Below are 6,370 nucleotides of genomic sequence, written 5' to 3'. Positions count from 1 at the left end.
CGATATTCCTCAGTTGAGAATTCTTTATTTAGCTCTGTACCCCATTTTTTAATGGGTTTTTTTGAATTTCTAGAGTCCAGCTTCTTGAGCTCTTTGTATATATTGGATATTAGTCCTCNATCAGATTTAGGATTGGTAAAAATCCTTTCCCAATCTGTTGGTGGCCTTTTTGTCTTGTTGACAGTGTCTTTTGCCTTACAGATTTGTGTGATTTTAAAGCATGTTCTACAAAGGGCAAGCAATGAGTAGCCTTGAAAGTACAGATTAATACAGTCAGGAAAGGGTATCAGTGCAATACTAATTTGATGTACATGAACTAATAACAATAACTTTTGGAGTACTCCTGAATAAGATTGTTATTCTAATGTATAAATGAACATGATTCAGAGCCCATAATCCACAGAGAGTGGAATCCCATATGCTATCTATGAGTTAGGGCTAAAAGGATGGACTATCTAATTATAAAACACTGTGCTCTTTTACTTCAGGAAATTCTACTGGTATGTGTCTCTGGACCAGAAAGTATTCTACTTGATAGGAGATTCCCCAAACCCATCCAATATACTTCTGATATCAGGAGACAGCAACTTACGTAAAAATTACACGGTGTGCCATTTTATTATTAAGTATGGTTTACCAGTAATATTCCACCAGATGCTATATAAGAATACAGATTCAGATGTATTCCAGAATTCATTTGATTACAAACAAAAGTTTTGAAAATGTATTCTAAAGAGATGTTAGCAAAATTGTTGCTCACAGAGAGGAATATAATAAATACTCCATTGGGTAATATTATAACAATTATTAACATAGTGTACATATTGAAATGGAAATCTCTCATTCTCAGATTGTGTTTGATAATTAGAAAAGCAAATACCACATCAATTATTATGTATTGAACTTTAGTACGGGAACTTAGTCAATCCATTTCCAATGCATTTCCAAAAGATACCACACCCAAGCTCACTCTTCCCTTTTTTAACTTTTTAACCCTTTCACAATGAAACCACTTCAAATTTATTTTACAAAATGTTTCCCTCTCAACTAATGTATATGAGTTAATTAACTTAAATATGCTTATGGATAAAGCCAATGGAATAAACCTGAACATGAAGTTATTTGGTATTGATATCCTAAATGCATGACCCTTTCCCTAATTGCTGAAAAACTCCCAACCCCTCCAATTTGTTACAGTAACACAGTGTGACTTTTGCTTGGGAACACTGGCACCAGAGTCCCTAGCTCTTTTCTCTACCCTCAACTTGGCCCTCTCTTCCAAATTACTAAACTTTGGTCTAAAGAGAATATATGGAATGCAGGAATATTCCATTTTATTACCTCTTAAACTGCAAAAGGCTGCAATCCATCTCAGTCTGTAAAACTTCAGTATTAATTCACACATACCAAGAATGTGCCCCAGAAGTTGCAGCCAAACAAGATTTCACTTTCCCTCTTAGAATTCCTGGTGCACTATTACATTCTTATTATTCTTCAAACTGTGGTGGTGATAATAATAATAATAATAATAATAATAATAAAACAAAAAAATGAACAAAAGATGCGTTTCTGGGTATGATGTAGCACTAACCCCCATATATAAGCTTGCCAAAGACCTCCTACAATAATGCCTTAAGAACACTATCTCTTGACATGTGCCAACTTGACCATAGAGTAGGCTATCTCTACAAATCTAGAAGTCTATGGAGGTACAAATAAGGACTGGGGACTCCCCAAAATCCAGAAACTATTCTAGTTTCTTTTAGATGTATCTTGATGAGATGTCAGGACCTGAGCCATTCTGAATGGAAGATCATTTACCAGTATAATATCACACTTCCTGGCTTGCTTCAGAACAGATGTTCACTTGGACACAAGCCTACAGCAGAGCCAGAGTATGGTAACTCTCGCTTAGCCAAGGGAAGGTGCTTACTTACCAATGGACCCAAGCTGAAATAATGTTAGAGTACTGCCTTCTCTGTTTTTCTCTATCATTCACCAAATAAATAATGACTCAATAAATATATGAATAAATAATGACATACATATATAAAATATATAATATAATTTTATAACTATAAAATTATATATTATATACACCAACAGTCCCAAACCTGCATAGCTGGGTGATCCTTTCATAGAAGTCACATAACAAATATCCTGCATATCAGATATTGACATTATGATTCATAACAGTTCAAAATTCAAAATTCAAAACAGTTCATTCAAAATTACACTTATGAAGCAACAAAAATAAATTTGTGGCTGGGGGTCACCACAACATGAGAAACTGTATGAAAGGGTCTCAGCATTAGGAAGGTTGAGAACCACTGATATATACATACTATCTATATTATACACATATCTATAGCATACAAAGTATATAGTGCTACATATACATATACACTTATAGGCAAATAAATGTTGTGGAAATGATATGCCAGGAATTGAAAAATAGATGTCTTCTATAGGATGTCTTTTCAATCAATAGAGAACACTTTAAAGAAACTGCTAGAAACTGTACTTAGTACAACAGGAATAAGTTTGCAATAAAACCTTCTACAGAAAACCACCTGACTTTCTCAAACTTCTAAAAAGTAATTTTAGCTTTTTTTTTTTTTTTTAAAGATCCTGTTTCCTGGTGTGGTACAGCACTAGTCCCATTCACTGTTTTGTCAAAGACCTCCTATAATAACACCTTCTATTTTGAATTATGTGTATATGTGGTTATCTGTGTGCGGATGAGTGTCAGTGTCAATGGAGACCAGAAGAAGACATTGGATGCTTATGTGTATATGTGGTTATCTGTGAGTGGATGAGTGCAGGTACCCTCAGAAGAAGACTTGAGATGCTCTGAAGCTTGAACTACAGGTGGTTGCTAGGAACCAAACTCAGGTTCTCTGCAACTTCAGTACATAAAACACTTAACAGCGAAGCCATAATGCCAGTCACCAAAGATTCCTGGAATTCTTATAGTTAACTAAAAAGAGAATTTCTATTAGATATGAATCTTTCCCTTGAATGCATCGAGGCTACTTAGATGGGCCAACAATAAAACTGTGTGGCTCATCCACATTAATCAAATAAGAGAGTTCTGCTTATATGAAACAGTATACACTTACAAAAGAAAAGAAAGATGGATGGGAAGGAGGGAAGGAATTCAGGGAGAGAGTGAAGAAGGAGGGAGGAAAGAAGAGAGGGAGCGAGGGGAAGAAGATGACAAACCAACCTCCGGGAGAAAGGAAGGCAGGCTTGGGACATAACATTTAAAACGGAAACCTGAGTGAGGTAACCCAGTCACAGAAGAACACACATGACATACGCTTACTGATAAGTGGATATTAGCCCCAAAGCTTGGAATACCCAAGATACAATTCACAGACCACATGAAGCTCAAGAAGAAGATCAAAGTGTGGATGCTTCAGTCCTTCTTAGAAGGGGGAACAAAATACTCACTGGAGGAAATACGGAGAAAAAGTGTGGAGCAGAGACTGAAGTTAGGACCATCCAGAGACTGTCCCACCTGGGCATCCATCCCATATACAAACACCAAACCCAGACACCATTGTGTATGCCAAGAAGTACTTGCTGACAGGAGCGTGATATATCTGTCTTCTGAGAGTCTCTGCCAGAGCCTGATGCTTGCAGAAGTGATGCTTGCAGCCAACCATTGGACTGAGCACAAAATCCCCAATGGAGGAGTTAGAGAAAGGACTGAAGGGGTTTGCAACCCCATAGAAAGAACAACAATATCAACCAACAAGACCCCCCCCCCCGAGCTCCCAGGGACTAAACCATCAACCAAAGAGTATACATGGTGGGACTCATGGCTCCAGCTGCATATGTAGCAGAGGATGAACTTGTTGGACGTCAATGGGAGGAGAGGCCCTTGGTCCTGTGAAGGCTCGATGCCCCAGTGTAGGGGAATGCCAAGGCAGTGAGGTGGGAGTGGATGGGTAAGTGAGGGAGCACACTCATAGAAGCTCAAGGGGGGGATGGGATAGGGGGCTTCTGGAAGGGAAACAGGGAAAGGGGATGACATTTGAAATGCAATTAAATGAAATATCCAATAAAAAATAAAAAGGAACTTTGTGAAATCATTTATCTATCTTTGCATGTTTTTGAGATCATAATACAATTATGTAATTTAACCTTTCCCTTTCCTCCCTCCAAGTTCTCCCATACACCCCTCCCTACTCTTTTTCAAATCCCTGGCATCTTTTTTCATTAACTGCTGATTCATGAATATCTATATACACATAAACCTTCCTAAATACAATCTGACCGGTCTGGATAACAGTGTTTGAAAGTATGGTTTCAGGAGTAGCCAGTGTTTTCTGGTAACCAACTCTTGTGATCTTCCCTGCGGGAGACTGTCTCCTACTCTCAGCATTCCTTAGTTGCCTGTAGTTCTTTGGATAGTGTTGCTGCTTCTGGGTATTTCCCGTGCACAATGGAATGTCAATTGCTGTCTTGTCAAGCTCAAGTTTAGGGAGTCATGCTGATGAGACTTTATAGGTGTAGCTTCTGACGCTCATAGGAGACACAATCTTAGGGAAAAACCTACAACTGCCACCTACAACTAAACCAGAATAACTCTTAGCCTCATTCTAAATATTTGTCTTTATACCCACAGATAAAAGAGGTCACCGCCCATCATCAAGGAAACGTTCCAACAGACAGACCATTACAGAAAACCACAACCAATCAAAATGCAGTGTTGTGGAATCCAATCCCAACACATACATATTTTTGCAACTTAAAGTCACAATCTAGAGATTTTTTCCAAATCAAAATGCAATATTTGAGGAAAAAAAAATATCTAATGTGGAAAATCTATCAAGATGTTGGGTGATGATTTTATTTCTTTTCACATTTGTGTAATTATAAAGTGTTAAGCTAGATAATGGCTAATCAAACCATTTAGCTTGCAAATGAAGACACGTGAGCAAAATGAAGTAATGTGCTTGGCCTGAGGTCACCCATGCGCTAAATGCAAACTGTGACTCAGTCTTGTGGCTGCAACCCTGAGCATCTGTCTCTTTCCCACAAGGGCACGGATGTGTTGGTTCCTTTCTGTTACTACTGGCTGCAGACTCATGTTCCTCGTGTACTGGACTCTTTCTCATTTCGTTATCTGTTGATGAAGACAGGAATGGCTATCATCTAACAATCCAAGCATGACAAAACACATATCCTTTGGGGCTGCTGTAAGCTGCCACTGCTTGCCTCCGAGTTTCTATATCTGGGGTAAAAATGATGATATGAACCATTTTAAGAATAGAAGGCCCCTTGGTCTTGCAAACTTTATATGACCCAGCACAAGGGAAGGCCTGGGCCAAGTAGTGGGAGTGGGTGGGTAGGGGAACAGGGGCGGGGGGGGTATAGGGAACTTTCGGGATAGCATTTGAAATGTAAATAAAGAAAATAAAGAAAATAAAAAAAAATAAATCTACAAAAAAAAATGCAAGGCAGGTGAACAGTTTGGAGGCGATTTAAATCCGTCTTTAGAACCAGTCACACTAGAGACCACCCAAACCCCTGCAAATATTACTAAGGTTGCCTTTACCCTCCTCAGTTATAATGCTAGGCAGAAATATTGGTTTAATTCTTAGAATCTGAATAGGTATGTCCATCCCTGAGACGTTCAGGAAGATAACAAAAGATTAACGTGAGGATGGAACCATACTGTGGGACTTGGATGGAACACAAAGGGAAATGAAATTCTTCACTGCTCTGAGGAATGGCTTTCCAATTTGGAATTTTTATATCCAGCCATACTATTCATAACAACATGTGAGACTACAGACTGCTGAGTTGTCAAGGTAATTCTCTTACGCACTGCATTTTCTAGAGATTATCACAAAATGGGATCAACCACAGCCAATAAGTAAGAGAATAAGTAAGGTAACAGAGAAAGGGGCACCTTCCCCCCACCAACATACACATATGTACACACACATACACACACAACACATGCATATATGTATATACACACATGTATACATACACAGGCATCCATGCATACACACATGCACACATATACAACACACACATACATGGCAAAGAACCCCTCCCCAACATGACAGTGGCAGGAAAGAAAGGTTGTGAAAACTACAGTTAAAGGGGGGAATACAGGAATGCTTAATATGTCTAAAGAGAAAGAGGGAGGGTTATAGAATGGGGAGGGTTGAGAGGATTCTGTGGTGAGAACACATAAAACTGAGTTAAAAGCAAATAAAACCAAAACCAAAACAACAAAAACTTAAGCAAGCTAAAAAGCCCAAAGCAACAGCAAAAACCATAAAGTAAAGGAAGGACTATTCATTGCAGAGCAGAGGTGGGAAGAGCTCTAAAAGGAGATTTATCC

General features: G+C 38.5%; 1 protein-coding gene across 4 annotated transcripts in view; it reads right to left on the bottom strand.

Annotated features, from left to right (window-relative positions):
* Window positions 1-6,370, bottom strand: part of Kcnn2 (potassium calcium-activated channel subfamily N member 2) — a 390,602-nt gene that overhangs the window by 86,182 nt on the left and 298,050 nt on the right. The gene's annotated exons all lie outside the window — the stretch shown is intronic.

The sequence above is a fragment of the Mus pahari genome, chromosome 15, assembly GCF_900095145.1.
Source record: "Mus pahari chromosome 15, PAHARI_EIJ_v1.1, whole genome shotgun sequence".
In the NCBI taxonomy this organism is placed as follows: Eukaryota; Metazoa; Chordata; class Mammalia; order Rodentia; family Muridae; genus Mus; species Mus pahari.
Note: the sequence above shows the minus strand (reverse complement) of the source record. Positions and strands in the feature narration are given on the sequence as shown.